A 15,479-nucleotide genomic window follows, 5' to 3' on the forward strand; every position below is an offset into this window, starting at 1 on the left:
TAAAAAAATAAATAATCCCCGTTTAGTCTCAATGGCAGGGTGCGGGCCGGCCCGGCGGCGAGTGCGGCGGGCAGCAGGCCTCTTGGACAGGTTGAGAGATAAAAAAATAATAATTCCCGTTCAGTCTCAATGGCAGGGTGCGGGCCGGCCCGGCGGCGATTGCGGCGGGCAGCAGGCCTCTTGGACAGGTTGAGAGATAAAAAAATAATAATTCCCGTTCAGTCTCAATGGCAGGGTGCGGGCAGCAGGCCTCTTGGACAGGTTGAGAGATAAAAAAATAATAATTCCCATGCAGTCTCAATGGCGGGGTGCGGGCCGGGGAATAGGCCTCTTGGCCGGGGTGAATATGTTGGAACGCGGCGCGCGTAAATAGAAGCGGCTGGAGGTACCGGGGGCGAAGCCCGCCCCGGCCCGGAGGCCCAGTTAAAAAAAATAATAATCCCCGTTCAGTCTCAATGGCGGGGTGCGGGCCGGCCCGGCGTCGAGTGCGGCGGGCAGCAGGCCTCTTGGACAGGTTGAGAGATAAAAAAATAATAATTCCCGTGCAGTCTCAATGGCGGGGTGCGGGCCGGCCCGGCGGCGATTGCGGCGGGCAGCAGGCCTCTTGGACAGGTTGAGAGATAAAAAAATAATAATTCCCGTGCAGTCTCAATGGCGGGGTGCGGGCCGGGGAATAGGCCTCTTGGCCGGGGTGAATAGTGTTGGAACACGGCCCGCGGAAATAGTAGCGGCTGGAGGTACCGGGGAGGATGCCCGCCCCGGGCCGGCGGCCAAGTTAAAAAAATAAATAATCCCCGTTTAGTCTCAATGGCAGGGTGCGGGCCGGCCCGGCGGCGAGTGCGGCGGGCAGCAGGCCTCTTGGACAGGTTGAGAGATAAAAAAATAATAATTCCCGTTCAGTCTCAATGGCAGGGTGCGGGCCGGCCCGGCGGCGATTGCGGCGGGCAGCAGGCCTCTTGGACAGGTTGAGAGATAAAAAAATAATAATTCCCATGCAGTCTCAATGGCGGGGTGCGGGCCGGGGAATAGGCCTCTTGGCCGGGGTGAATATGTTGGAACGCGGCTCGCGTAAATAGTAGCGGCTGGAGGTACCGGGGGCGAAGCCCGCCCCGGCCCGGAGGCCGAGTTAAAAAAAATAATAATCCCCGTTCAGTCTCAATGGCGGGGTGCGGGCCGGCCCGGCGGCGAGTGCGGCGGGCAGCAGGCCTCTTGGACAGGTTGAGAGATAAAAAAATAATAATTCCCGTGCAGTCTCAATGGCGGGGTGCGGGCCGGGGAATAGGCCTCTTGGCCGGGGTGAATAGTGTTGGAACACGGCCCGCGGGAATAGTAGCGGCTGGAGGTACCGGGGGCGATGCCCGCCCCGGCCCGGCGGCCAAGTTAAAAAAATAAATAATCCCCGTTCAGTCTCAATGGCAGGGTGCGGGCCGGCCCGGCGGCGATTGCGGCGGGCAGCAGGCCTCTTGGACAGGTTGAGAGATAAAAAAATAATAATTCCCGTGCAGTCTCAATGGCGGGGTGCGGGCCGGGGAATAGGCCTCTTGGCCGGGGTGAATAGTGTTGGAACACGGCCCGCGGAAATAGTAGAGGCTGGAGGTACCGGGGGCGATGCCCGCCCCGGGCCGGCGGCCAAGTTAAAAAAATAAATAATCCCCGTTCAGTCTCAATGGCAGGGTGCGGGCCGGCCCGGCGGCGAGTGCGGCGGGCAGCAGGCCTCTTGGACAGGTTGAGAGATAAAAAAATAATAATTCCCGTTCAGTCTCAATGGCAGGGTGCGGGCAGCAGGCCTCTTGGACAGGTTGAGAGATAAAAAAATAATAATTCCCATGCAGTCTCAATGGCGGGGTGCGGGCCGGGGAATAGGCCTCTTGGCCGGGGTGAATATGTTGGAACGCGGCGCGCGTAAATAGAAGCGGCTGGAGGTACCGGGGGCGAAGCCCGCCCCGGCCCGGAGGCCCAGTTAAAAAAAAAAAATAATCCCGTTCAGTCTCAATGGCAGGGTGCGGGCCGGCCCGGCGGCGAGTGCGGCGGGCAGCAGGCCTCTTGGACAGGTTGAGAGATAAAAAAATAATAATTCCCGTGCAGTCTCAATGGCGGGGTGCGGGCCGGCCCGGCGGCGATTGCGGCGGGCAGCAGGCCTCTTGGACAGGTTGAGAGATAAAAAAATAATAATTCCCGTGCAGTCTCAATGGCGGGGTGCGGGCCGGGGAATAGGCCTCTTGGCCGGGGTGAATAGTGTTGGAACACGGCCCGCGGAAATAGTAGCGGCTGGAGGTACCGGGGGCGATGCCCGCCCCAGCCCGGCGGCCAAGTTAAAAAAATAAATAATCCCGTTCAGTCTCAATGGCAGGGTGCGGGCCGGCCCGGCGGCGATTGCGGCGGGCAGCAGGCCTCTTGGACAGGTTGAGAGATAAAAAAATAATAATTCCCATGCAGTCTCAATGGCGGGGTGCGGGCCGGGGAATAGGCCTCTTGGCCGGGGTGAATATGTTGGAACGGGGCGCGCGTAAATAGAAGCGGCTGGAGGTACCGGGGGCGAAGCCCGCCCCGGCCCGGAGGCCGAGTTAAAAAAAATAATAATCCCCGTTCAGTCTCAATGGCGGGGTGCGGGCCGGCCAGGCGGCGAGTGCGGCGGGCAGCAGGCCTCTTGGACAGGTTGAGAGATAAAAAAATAATAATTCCCATGCAGTCTCAATGGCGGGGTGCGGGCCGGGGAATAGGCCTCTTGGCCGGGGTGAATATGTTGGAACGCGGCGCGCGTAAATAGAAGCGGCTGGAGGTACCGGGGGCGAAGCCCGCCCCGGCCCGGAGGCCGAGTTAAAAAAAATAATAATCCCCGTTCAGTCTCAATGGCGGGGTGCGGGCCGGCCCGGCGGCGAGTGCGGCGGGCAGCAGGCCTCTTGGACAGGTTGAGAGATAAAAAAATAATAATTCCCATGCAGTCTCAATGGCGGGGTGCGGGCCGGGGAATAGGCCTCTTGGCCGGGGTGAATAGTGTTGGAACACGGCCCGCGGAAATAGTAGCGGCTGGAGGTACCGGGGGCGATGCCCGCCCCGGCCCGGCGGCCAAGTTAAAAAAATAAATAATCCCCGTTCAGTCTCAATGGCAGGGTGCGGGCCGGCCCGGCGGCGATTGCGGCGGGCAGCAGGCCTCTTGGACAGGTTGAGAGATAAAAAAAAAATAATTCCCATGCAGTCTCAATGGCGGGGTGCGGGCCGGGGAATAGGCCTCTTGGCCGGGGTGAATATGTTGGAACGCGGCGCGCGTAAATAGAAGCGGCTGGAGGTACCGGGGGCGAAGCCCGCCCCGGCCCGGAGGCCGAGTTAAAAAAAATAATAATCCCCGTTCAGTCTCAATGGCGGGGTGCGGGCCGGCCCGGCGGCGAGTGCGGCGGGCAGCAGGCCTCTTGGACAGGTTGAGAGATAAAAAAATAATAATTCCCGTGCAGTCTCAATGGCGGGGTGCGGGCCGGGGAATAGGCCTCTTGGCCGGGGTGAATATGTTGGAACGCGGCGCGCGTAAATAGAAGCGGCTGGAGGTACCGGGGGCGAAGCCCGCCCCGGCCCGGAGGCCGAGTTAAAAAAAATAATAATCCCCGTTCAGTCTCAATGGCGGGGTGCGGGCCGGCCCGGCGGCGAGTGCGGTGGGCAGCAGGCCTCTTGGACAGGTTGAGAGATAAAAAAATAATAATTCCCGTGCAGTCTCAATGGCGGGGTGCGGGGCGGGGAATAGGCCTCTTGGCCGGGGTGAATAGTGTTGGAACACGGCCCGCGGAAATAGTAGCGGCTGGAGGTACCGGGGGCGATGCCCGCCCGGGCCCGGCGGCCAAGTTAAAAAAATAAATAATCCCCGTTCAGTCTCAATGGCAGGGTGCGGGCCGGCCCGGCGGCGATTGCGGCGGGCAGCAGGCCTCTTGGACAGGTTGAGAGATAAAAAAATAATAATTCCCGTTCAGTCTCAATGGCAGGGTGCGGGCCGGCCCGGCCGCAATTGCGGCGGGCAGCAGGCCTCTTGGACAGGTTGAGAGATAAAAAAATAATAATTCCCATGCAGTCTCAATGGCGGGGTGGGGGCCGGGGAATAGGCCTCTTGGCCGGGGTGAATATGTTGGAACGCGGCGCGCGTAAATAGAAGAGGCTGGAGGTACCGGGGGCGAAGCCCGCCCCGGCCCGGAGGCCGAGTTAAAAAAAATAATAATCCCCGTTCAGTCTCAATGGCGGGGTGCGGGCCGGCCCGGCGGCAAGTGCGGCGGGCAGCAGGCCTCTTGGACAGGTTGAGAGATAAAAAAATAATAATTCCCGTGCAGTCTCAATGGCGGGGTGCGGGCCGGGGAATAGGCCTTTTGGCGGGGTGAATAGTGTTGGAACACGGCCCGCGGAAATAGTAGCGGCTGGAGGTACCGGGGGCGATGCCCGCCCGGGCCCGGCGGCCAAGTTAAAAAAATAAATAATCCCCGTTCAGTCTCAATGGCAGGGTGCGGGCCGGCCCGGCGGCGATTGCGGCGGGCAGCAGGCCTCTTGGACAGGTTGAGAGATAAAAAAATAATAATTCCCGTTCAGTCTCAATGGCAGGGTGCGGGCCGGCCCGGCGGCAATTGCGGCGGGCAGCAGGCCTCTTGGACAGGTTGAGAGATAAAAAAATAATAATTCCCATGCAGTCTCAATGGCGGGGTGCGGGCCGGGGAATAGGCCTCTTGGCCGGGGTGAATATGTTGGAACGCGGCGCGCGTAAATAGAAGCGGCTGGAGGTACCGGGGGCGAAGCCCGCCCCGGCCCGGAGGCCGAGTTAAAAAAAATAATAATCCCCGTTCAGTCTCAATGGCGGGGTGCGGGCCGGCCCGGCGGCGAGTGCGGCGGGCAGCAGGCCTCTTGGACAGGTTGAGAGATAAAAAAATAATAATTCCCGTGCAGTCTCAATGGCGGGGTGCGGGCCGGGGAATAGGCCTCTTGGCCGGGGTGAATAGTGTTGGAACACGGCCCGCGGAAATAGTAGCGGCTGGAGGTACCGGGGGCGATGCCCGCCCCGGCCCGGCGGCCAAGTTAAAAAAATAAATAATCCCCGTTCAGTCTCAATGGCAGGGTGCGGGCCGGCCCAGCGGCGATTGCGGCGGGCAGCAGGCCTCTTGGACAGGTTGAGAGATAAAAAAATAATAATTCCCGTTCAGTCTCAATGGCAGGGTGCGGGCCGGCCCGGCGGCAATTGCGGCGGGCAGCAGGCCTCTTGGACAGGTTGAGAGATAAAAAAATAATAATTCCCATGCAGTCTCAATGGCGGGGTGCGGGCCGGGGAATAGGCCTCTTGGCCGGGGTGAATATGTTGGAACGCGGCGCGCGTAAATAGAAGCGGCTGGAGGTACCGGGGGCGAAGCCCGCCCCGGCCCGGAGGCCGAGTTAAAAAAAATAATAATCCCCGTTCAGTCTCAATGGCAGGGTGCGGGCCGGCCCGGCGGCGATTGCGGCGGGCAGCAGGCCTCTTGGACAGGTTGAGAGATAAAAAAATAATAATTCCCGTTCAGTCTCAATGGCAGGGTGCGGGCCGGCCCGGCGGCAATTGCGGCGGGCAGCGGGCCTCTTGGACAGGTTGAGAGATAAAAAAATAATAATTCCCATGCAGTCTCAATGGCGGGGTGCGGGCCGGGGAATAGGCCTCTTGGCCGGGGTGAATATGTTGGAACGCGGCGCGCGTAAATAGAAGCGGCTGGAGGTACCGGGGGCGAAGCCCGCCCCGGCCCGGAGGGCGAGTTAAAAAAAATAATAATCCCCGTTCAGTCTCAATGGCGGGGTGCGGGCCGGCCCGGCGGCGAGTGCAGCGGGCAGCAGGCCTCTTGGACAGGTTGAGAGATAAAAAAATAATAATTCCCGTGCAGTCTCAATGGCGGGGTGCGGGCCGGGGAATAGGCCTCTTGGCCGGGGTGAATATGTTGGAACGCGGCGCGCGTAAATAGAAGCGGCTGGAGGTACCGGGGGCGAAGCCCGCCCGGCCCGGAGGCCGAGTTAAAAAAAATAATAATCCCCGTTCAGTCTAAATGGCGGGGTGCGGGCCGGCCCGGCGGCGAGTGCGGCGGGCAGCAGGCCTCTTGGACAGGTTGAGAGATAAAAAAATAATAATTCCCGTGCAGTCTCAATGGCGGGGTGCGGGCCGGGGAATAGGCCTCTTGGCCGGGGTGAATAGTGTTGGAACACGGCCCGCGGAAATAGTAGCGGCTGGAGGTACCGGGGGCGATGCCCGCCCCGGCCCGGCGGCCAAGTTAAAAAAATAAATAATCCCCGTTCAGTCTCAATGGCAGGGTGCGGGCCGGCCCAGCGGCGATTGCGGCGGGCAGCAGGCCTCTTGGACAGGTTGAGAGATAAAAAAATAATAATTCCCGTTCAGTCTCAATGGCAGGGTGCGGGCCGGCCCGGCGGCAATTGCGGCGGGCAGCAGGCCTCTTGGACAGGTTGAGAGATAAAAAAATAATAATTCCCATGCAGTCTCAATGGCGGGGTGCGGGCCGGGGAATAGGCCTCTTGGCCGGGGTGAATATGTTGGAACGCGGCGCGCGTAAATAGAAGCGGCTGGAGGTACCGGGGGCGAAGCCCGCCCCGGCCCGGAGGCCGAGTTAAAAAAAATAATAATCCCCGTTCAGTCTCAATGGCGGGGTGCGGGCCGGCCCGGCGGCGAGTGCGGCGGGCAGCAGGCCTCTTGGACAGGTTGAGAGATAAAAAAATAATAATTCCCGTGCAGTCTCAATGGCGGGGTGCGGGCCGGGGAATAGGCCTCTTGGCCGGGGTGAATATGTTGGAACGCGGCGCGCGTAAATAGAAGCGGCTGGAGGTACCGGGGGCGAAGCCCGCCCCGGCCCGGAGGCCGAGTTAAAAAAAATAATAATCCCCGTTCAGTCTCAATGGCGGGGTGCGGGCCGGCCCGGCGGCGATTGCGGCGGGCAGCAGGCCTCTTGGACAGGTTGAGAGATAAAAAAAAAATAATTCCCATGCAGTCTCAATGGCGGGGTGCGGGCCGGGGAATAGGCCTCTTGGCCGGGGTGAATATGTTGGAACGCGGCGCGCGTAAATAGAAGCGGCTGGAGGTACCGGGGGCGAAGCCCGCCCCGGCCCGGAGGCCGAGTTAAAAAAAATAATAATCCCCGTTCAGTCTCAATGGCGGGGTGCGGGCCGGCCCGGCGGCGAGTGCGGCGGGCAGCAGGCCTCTTGGACAGGTTGAGAGATAAAAAAATAATAATTCCCGTGCAGTCTCAATGGCGGGGTGCGGGCCGGGGAATAGGCCTCTTGGCCGGGGTGAATATGTTGGAACGCGGCGCGCGTAAATAGAAGCGGCTGGAGGTACCGGGGGAGAAGCCGCCCCGGCCCGGAGGCCGAGTTAAAAAAAATAATAATCCCCGTTCAGTCTCAATGGCGGGGTGCGGGCCGGCCCGGCGGCGAGTGCGGCGGGCAGCAGGCCTCTTGGACAGGTTGAGAGATAAAAAAATAATAATTCCCGTGCAGTCTCAATGGCGGGGTGCGGGCCGGGGAATAGGCCTCTTGGCCGGGGTGAATAGTGTTGGAACACGGCCCGCGGAAATAGTAGCGGCTGGAGGTACCGGGGGCGATGCCCGCCCCGGCCCGGCGGCCAAGTTAAAAAAATAAATAATCCCCGTTCAGTCTCAATGGCAGGGTGCGGGCCGGCCCGGCGGCGATTGCGGCGGGCAGCAGGCCTCTTGGACAGGTTGAGAGATAAAAAAATAATAATTCCCATGCAGTCTCAATGGCGGGGTGCGGGCCGGGGAATAGGCCTCTTGGCCGGGGTGAATATGTTGGAACGCGGCGCGCGTAAATAGAAGCGGCTGGAGGTACCGGGGGCGAAGCCCGCCCCGGCCCGGAGGCCGAGTTAAAAAAAATAATAATCCCCGTTCAGTCTCAATGGCGGGGTGCGGGCCGGCCCGGCGGCGAGTGCGGCAGGCAGCAGGCCTCTTGGACAGGTTGAGAGATAAAAAAATAATAATTCCCGTGCAGTCTCAATGGCGGGGTGCGGGCCGGGGAATAGGCCTCTTGGCCGGGGTGAATATGTTGGAACGCGGCGCGCGTAAATAGAAGCGGCTGGAGGTACCGGGGGCGAAGCCCGCCCCGGCCCGGAGGCCGAGTTAAAAAAAATAATAATCCCCGTTCAGTCTCAATGGCGGGGTGCGGGCCGGCCCGGCGGCGAGTGCGGCGGGCAGCAGGCCTCTTGGACAGGTTGAGAGATAAAAAAATAATAATTCCCGTGCAGTCTCAATGGCGGGGTGCGGGCCGGGGAATAGGCCTCTTGGCCGGGGTGAATAGTGTTGGAACACGGCCCGCGGAAATAGTAGCGGCTGGAGGTACCGGGGGCGATGCCCGCCCCGGCCCGGCGGCCAAGTTAAAAAAATAAATAATCCCGTTCAGTCTCAATGGCAGGGTGCGGGCCGGCCCGGCGGCGATTGCGGCGGGCAGCAGGCCTCTTGGACAGGTTGAGAGATAAAAAATAATAATTCCCATGCAGTCTCAATGGCGGGGTGCGGGCCGGGGAATAGGCCTCTTGGCCGGGGTGAATATGTTGGAACGCGGCGCGCGTAAATAGAAGCGGCTGGAGGTACCGGGGGCGAAGCCCGCCCCGGCCCGGAGGCCGAGTTAAAAAAAATAATAATCCCCGTTAGTCTCAATGGCGGGGTGCGGGCCGGCCCGGCGGCGATTGCGGCGGGCAGCAGGCCTCTTGGACAGGTTGAGAGATAAAAAAATAATAATTCCCGTTCAGTCTCAATGGCAGGGTGCGGGCCGGCCCGGCGGCAATTGCGGCGGGCAGCAGGCCTCTTGGACAGGTTGAGAGATAAAAAAATAATAATTCCCATGCAGTCTCAATGGCGGGGTGCGGGCCGGGGAATAGGCCTCTTGGCCGGGGTGAATATGTTGGAACGCGGCGCGCGTAAATAGAAGCGGCTGGAGGTACCGGGGGCGAAGCCCGCCCCGGCCCGGAGGCCGAGTTAAAAAAAATAATAATCCCCGTTCAGTCTCAATGGCGGGGTGCGGGCCGGCCCGGCGGCGAGTGCGGCGGGCAGCAGGCCTCTTGGACAGGTTGAGAGATAAAAAAATAATAATTCCCGTGCAGTCTCAATGGCGGGGTGCGGGCCGGGGAATAGGCCTCTTGGCCGGGGTGAATATGTTGGAACGCGGCGCGCGTAAATAGAAGCGGCTGGAGGTACCGGGGGCGAAGCCCGCCCCGGCCCGGAGGCCGAGTTAAAAAAAATAATAATCCCGTTCAGTCTCAATGGCGGGGTGCGGGCCGGCCCGGCGGCGATTGCGGCGGGCAGCAGGCCTCTTGGACAGGTTGAGAGATAAAAAAATAATAATTCCCGTGCAGTCTCAATGGCGGGGTGCGGGCCGGGGAATAGGCCTCTTGGCCGGGGTGAATAGTGTTGGAACACGGCCCGCGGAAATAGTAGCGGCTGGAGGTACCGGGGGCGATGCCCGCCCCGGCCCGGCGGCCAAGTTAAAAAAATAAATAATCCCGTTCAGTCTCAATGGCAGGGTGCGGGCCGGCCCGGCGGCGATTGCGGCGGGCAGCAGGCCTCTTGGACAGGTTGAGAGATAAAAAAATAATAATTCCCATGCAGTCTCAATGGCGGGGTTCGGGCCGGGGAATAGGCCTCTTGGCCGGGGTGAATATGTTGGAACGCGGCGCGCGTAAATAGAAGCGGCTGGAGGTACCGGGGGCGATGCCCGCCCCGGCCCGGCGGCCAAGTTAAAAAAATAAATAATCCCCGTTCAGTCTCAATGGCAGGGTGCGGGCCGGCCCAGCGGCGATTGCGGCGGGCAGCAGGCCTCTTGGACAGGTTGAGAGATAAAAAAATAATAATTCCCGTTCAGTCTCAATGGCAGGGTGCGGGCCGGCCCGGCGGCAATTGCGGCGGGCAGCAGGCCTCTTGGACAGGTTGAGAGATAAAAAAAATAATAATTCCCATGCAGTCTCAATGGCGGGGTGCGGGCCGGGGAATAGGCCTCTTGGCCGGGGTGAATATGTTGGAACGCGGCGCGCGTAAATAGAAGCGGCTGGAGGTACCGGGGACGAAGCCCGCCCCGGCCCGGAGGCCGAGTTAAAAAAAATAATAATCCCCGTTCAGTCTCAATGGCGGGGTGCGGGCCGGCCCGGCGGCGAGTGCGGCGGGCAGCAGGCCTCTTGGACAGGTTGAGAGATAAAAAAATAATAATTCCCGTGCAGTCTCAATGGCGGGGTGCGGGCCGGGGAATAGGCCTCTTGGCCGGGGTGAATATGTTGGAACGCGGCGCGCGTAAATAGAAGCGGCTGGAGGTACCGGGGGCGAAGCCCGCCCCGGCCCGGAGGCCGAGTTAAAAAAAATAATAATCCCCGTTCAGTCTCAATGGCGGGGTGCGGGCCGGCCCGGCGGCGATTGCGGCGGGCAGCAGGCCTCTTGGACAGGTTGAGAGATAAAAAAATAATAATTCCCGTGCAGTCTCAATGGCGGGGTGAGGGCCGGGGAATAGGCCTCTTGGCCGGGGTGAATAGTGTTGGAACACGGCCCGCGGAAATAGTAGCGGCTGGAGGTACCGGGGGCGATGCCCGCCCCGGCCCGGCGGCCAAGTTAAAAAAATAAATAATCCAGTTCAGTCTCAATGGCAGGGTGCGGGCCGGCCCGGCGGCGATTGCGGCGGGCAGCAGGCCTCTTGGACAGGTTGAGAGATAAAAAAAAAATAATTCCCATGCAGTCTCAATGGCGGGGTGCGGGCCGGGGAATAGGCCTCTTGGCCGGGGTGAATATGTTGGAACGCGGCGCGCGTAAATAGAAGCGGCTGGAGGTACCGGGGGCGAAGCCCGCCCCGGCCCGGAGGCCGAGTTAAAAAAAATAATAATCCCCGTTCAGTCTCAATGGCGGGGTGCGGGCCGGCCCGGCGGCGAGTGCGGCGGGCAGCAGGCCTCTTGGACAGGTTGAGAGATAAAAAAATAATAATTCCCGTGCAGTCTCAATGGCGGGGTGCGGGCCGGGGAATTGGCCTCTTGGCCGGGGTGAATATGTTGGAACGCGGCGCGCGTAAATAGAAGCGGCTGGAGGTACCGGCGGCGAAGCCCGCCCCGGCCCGGAGGCCGAGTTAAAAAAAATAATAATCCCCGTTCAGTCTCAATGGCGGGGTGCGGGCCGGCCCGGCGGCGAGTGCGGTGGGCAGCAGGCCTCTTGGACAGGTTGAGAGATAAAAAAATAATAATTCCCGTGCAGTCTCAATGGCGGGGTGCGGGCCGGGAAATAGGCCTCTTGGCCGGGGTGAATAGTGTTGGAACACGGCCCGCGGAAATAGTAGCGGCTGGAGGTACCGGGGGCGATGCCCGCCCCGGCCCGGCGGCCAAGTTAAAAAAATAAATAATCCCCGTTCATTCTCAATGGCAGGGTGCGGGCCGGCCCGGCGGCGATTGCGGCGGGCAGCAGGCCTCTTGGACAGGTTGAGAGATAAAAAAATAATAATTCCCGTTCAGTCTCAATGGCAGGGTGCGGGCCGGCCCGGCGGCAATTGCGGCGGGCAGCAGGCCTCTTGGACAGGTTGAGAGATAAAAAAATAATAATTCCCATGCAGTCTCAATGGCGGGGTGCGGGCCGGGGAATAGGCCTCTTGGCCGGGGTGAATATGTTGGAACGCGGCGCGCGTAAATAGAAGCGGCTGGAGGTACCGGGGGCGAAGCCCGCCCCGGCCCGGAGGCCGAGTTAAAAAAAATAATAATCCCCGTTCAGTCTCAATGGCGGGGTGCGGGCCGGCCCGGAGGCGAGTGCGGCGGGCAGCAGGCCTCTTGGACAGGTTGAGAGATAAAAAAATAATAATTCCCGTGCAGTCTCAATGGCGGGGTGCGGGCCGGGAAATAGGCCTCTTGGCCGGGGTGAATATGTTGGAACGTGGCGCGCGTAAATAGAAGCGGCTGGAGGTACCGGGGGCGAAGCCCGCCCCGGCCCGGAGGCCGAGTTAAAAAAAATAATAATCCCCGTTCAGTCTCAATGGCGGGGTGCGGGCCGGCCCGGCGGCGATTGCGGCGGGCAGCAGGCCTCTTGGACAGGTTGAGAGATAAAAATAATAATAATTCCCGTGCAGTCTCAATGGCGGGGTGCGGGCCGGGGAATAGGCCTCTTGGCCGGGGTGAATAGTGTTGGAACACGGCCCGCGGAAATAGTAGCGGCTGGAGGTACCGGGGGCGATGCCCGCCCCGGCCCGGCGGCCAAGTTAAAAAAATAAATAATCCCGTTCAGTCTCAATGGCAGGGTGCGGGCCGGCCCGGCGGCGATTGCGGCGGGCAGCAGGCCTCTTGGACAGGTTGAGAGATAAAAAAATAATAATTCCCATGCAGTCTCAATGGCGGGGTGCGGGCCGGGGAATAGGCCTCTTGGCCGGGGTGAATATGTTGGAACGCGGCGCGCGTAAATAGAAGCGGCTGGAGGTACCGGGGGCGAAGCCCGCCCCGGCCCGGAGGCCGAGTTAAAAAAAATAATAATCCCCGTTCAGTCTCAATGGCGGGGTGCGGGCCGGCCCGGCGGCGAGTGCGGCGGGCAGCAGGCCTCTTGGACAGGTTGAGAGATAAAAAAATAATAATTCCCGTGCAGTCTCAATGGCGGGGTGCGGGCCGGGGAATAGGCCTCTTGGCCGGGGTGAATATGTTGGAACGCGGCGCGCGTAAATAGAAGCGGCTGGAGGTACCGGGGGCGAAGCCCGCCCCGGCCCGGAGGCCGAGTTAAAAAAAATAATAATCCCCGTTCAGTCTCAATGGCGGGGTGCGGGCCGGCCCGGCGGCGAGTGCGGCGGGCAGCAGGCCTCTTGGACAGGTTGAGAGATAAAAAAATAATAATTCCCGTGCAGTCTCAATGGCGGGGTGCGGGCCGGGGAATAGGCCTCTTGGCCGGGGTGAATAGTGTTGGAACACGGCCCGCGGAAATAGTAGCGGCTGGAGGTACCGGGGGCGATGCCCGCCCGGGCCCGGCGGCCAAGTTAAAAAAATAAATAATCCCCGTTCAGTCTCAATGGCAGGGTGCGGGCCGGCCCGGCGGCGATTGCGGCGGGCAGCAGGCCTCTTGGACAGGTTGAGAGATAAAAAAATAATAATTCCCGTTCAGTCTCAATGGCAGGGTGCGGGCCGGCCCGGCGGCAATTGCGGCGGGCAGCAGGCCTCTTGGACAGGTTGAGAGATAAAAAAATAATAATTCCCATGCAGTCTCAATGGCGGGGTGCGGGCCGGGGAATAGGCCTCTTGGCCGGGGTGAATATGTTGGAACGCGGCGCGCGTAAATAGAAGCGGCTGGAGGTACCGGGGGCGAAGCCCGCCCCGGCCCGGAGGCCGAGTTAAAAAAAATAATAATCCCCGTTCAGTCTCAATGGCGGGGTGCGGGCCGGCCCGGCGGCGATTGCGGCGGGCAGCAGGCCTCTTGGACAGGTTGAGAGATAAAAAAATAATAATTCCCGTGCAGTCTCAATGGCGGGGTGCGGGCCGGGGAATAGGCCTCTTGGCCGGGGTGAATAGTGTTGGAACACGGCCCGCGGAAATAGTAGCGGCTGGAGGTACCGGGGGCGATGCCCGCCCCGGCCCGGCGGCCAAGTTAAAAAAATAAATAATCCCGTTCAGTCTCAATGGCAGGGTGCGGGCCGGCCCGGCGGCGATTGCGGCGGGCAGCAGGCCTCTTGGACAGGTTGAGAGATAAAAAAATAATAATTCCCATGCAGTCTCAATGGCGGGGTGCGGGCCGGGGAATAGGCCTCTTGGCCGGGGTGAATATGTTGGAACGCGGCGCGCAAATAGAAGCGGCTGGAGGTACCGGGGGCGAAGCCCGCCCCGGCCCGGAGGCCGAGTTAAAAAAAATAATAATCCCCGTTCAGTCTCAATGGCGGGGTGCGGGCCGGCCCGGCGGCAAGTGCGGCGGGCAGCAGGCCTCTTGGACAGGTTGAGAGATAAAAAAATAATAATTCCCGTGCAGTCTCAATGGCGGGGTGCGGGCCGGGGAATAGGCCTCTTGGCCGGGGTGAATATGTTGGAACGCGGCGCGCGTAAATAGAAGCGGCTGGAGGTACCGGGGGCGAAGCCCGCCCCGGCCCGGAGGCCGAGTTAAAAAAAATAATAATCCCCGTTCAGTCTCAATGGCGGGGTGCGGGCCGGCCCGGCGGCGAGTGCGGCGGGCAGCAGGCCTCTTGGACAGGTTGAGAGATAAAAAAATAATAATTCCCGTGCAGTCTCAATGGCGGGGTGCGGGCCGGCCCGGCGGCGAGTGCGGCGGGCAGCAGGCCTCTTGGACAGGTTGAGAGATAAAAAAATAATAATTCCCGTGCAGTCTCAATGGCGGGGTGCGGGCCGGGGAATAGGCCTCTTGGCCGGGGTGAATATGTTGGAACGCGGCGCGCGTAAATAGAAGCGGCTGGAGGTACCGGGGGCGAAGCCCGCCCCGGCCCGGAGGCCGAGTTAAAAAAAATAATAATCCCGTTCAGTCTCAATGGCGGGGTGCGGGCCGGCCCGGCGGCGATTGCGGCGGGCAGCAGGCCTCTTGGACAGGTTGAGAGATAAAAAAATAATAATTCCCGTGCAGTCTCAATGGCGGGGTGCGGGCCGGGGAATAGGCCTCTTGGCCGGGGTGAATAGTGTTGGAACACGGCCCGCGGAAATAGTAGCGGCTGGAGGTACCGGGGGCGATGCCCGCCCCGGCCCGGCGGCCAAGTTAAAAAAATAAATAATCCCGTTCAGTCTCAATGGCAGGGTGCGGGCCGGCCCGGCGGCGATTGCGGCGGGCAGCAGGCCTCTTGGACAGGTTGAGAGATAAAAAAATAATAATTCCCATGCAGTCTCAATGGCGGGGTTCGGGCCGGGGAATAGGCCTCTTGGCCGGGGTGAATATGTTGGAACGCGGCGCGCGTAAATAGAAGCGGCTGGAGGTACCGGGGGCGATGCCCGCCCCGGCCCGGCGGCCAAGTTAAAAAAATAAATAATCCCCGTTCAGTCTCAATGGCAGGGTGCGGGCCGGCCCAGCGGCGATTGCGGCGGGCAGCAGGCCTCTTGGACAGGTTGAGAGATAAAAAAATAATAATTCCCGTTCAGTCTCAATGGCAGGGTGCGGGCCGGCCCGGCGGCAATTGCGGCGGGCAGCAGGCCTCTTGGACAGGTTGAGAGATAAAAAAAATAATAATTCCCATGCAGTCTCAATGGCGGGGTGCGGGCCGGGGAATAGGCCTCTTGGCCGGGGTGAATATGTTGGAACGCGGCGCGCGTAAATAGAAGCGGCTGGAGGTACCGGGGACGAAGCCCGCCCCGGCCCGGAGGCCGAGTTAAAAAAAATAATAATCCCCGTTCAGTCTCAATGGCGGGGTGCGGGCCGGCCCGGCGGCGAGTGCGGCGGGCAGCAGGCCTCTTGGACAGGTTGAGAGATAAAAAAATAATAATTCCCGTGCAGTCTCAATGGCGGGGTGCGGGCCGGGGAATAGGCCTCTTGGCCGGGGTGAATATGTTGGAACGCGGCGCGCGT

Source organism: Hippocampus zosterae, chromosome 9 (assembly GCF_025434085.1).
Source record: "Hippocampus zosterae strain Florida chromosome 9, ASM2543408v3, whole genome shotgun sequence".
NCBI lineage: Eukaryota > Metazoa > Chordata > Actinopteri > Syngnathiformes > Syngnathidae > Hippocampus > Hippocampus zosterae.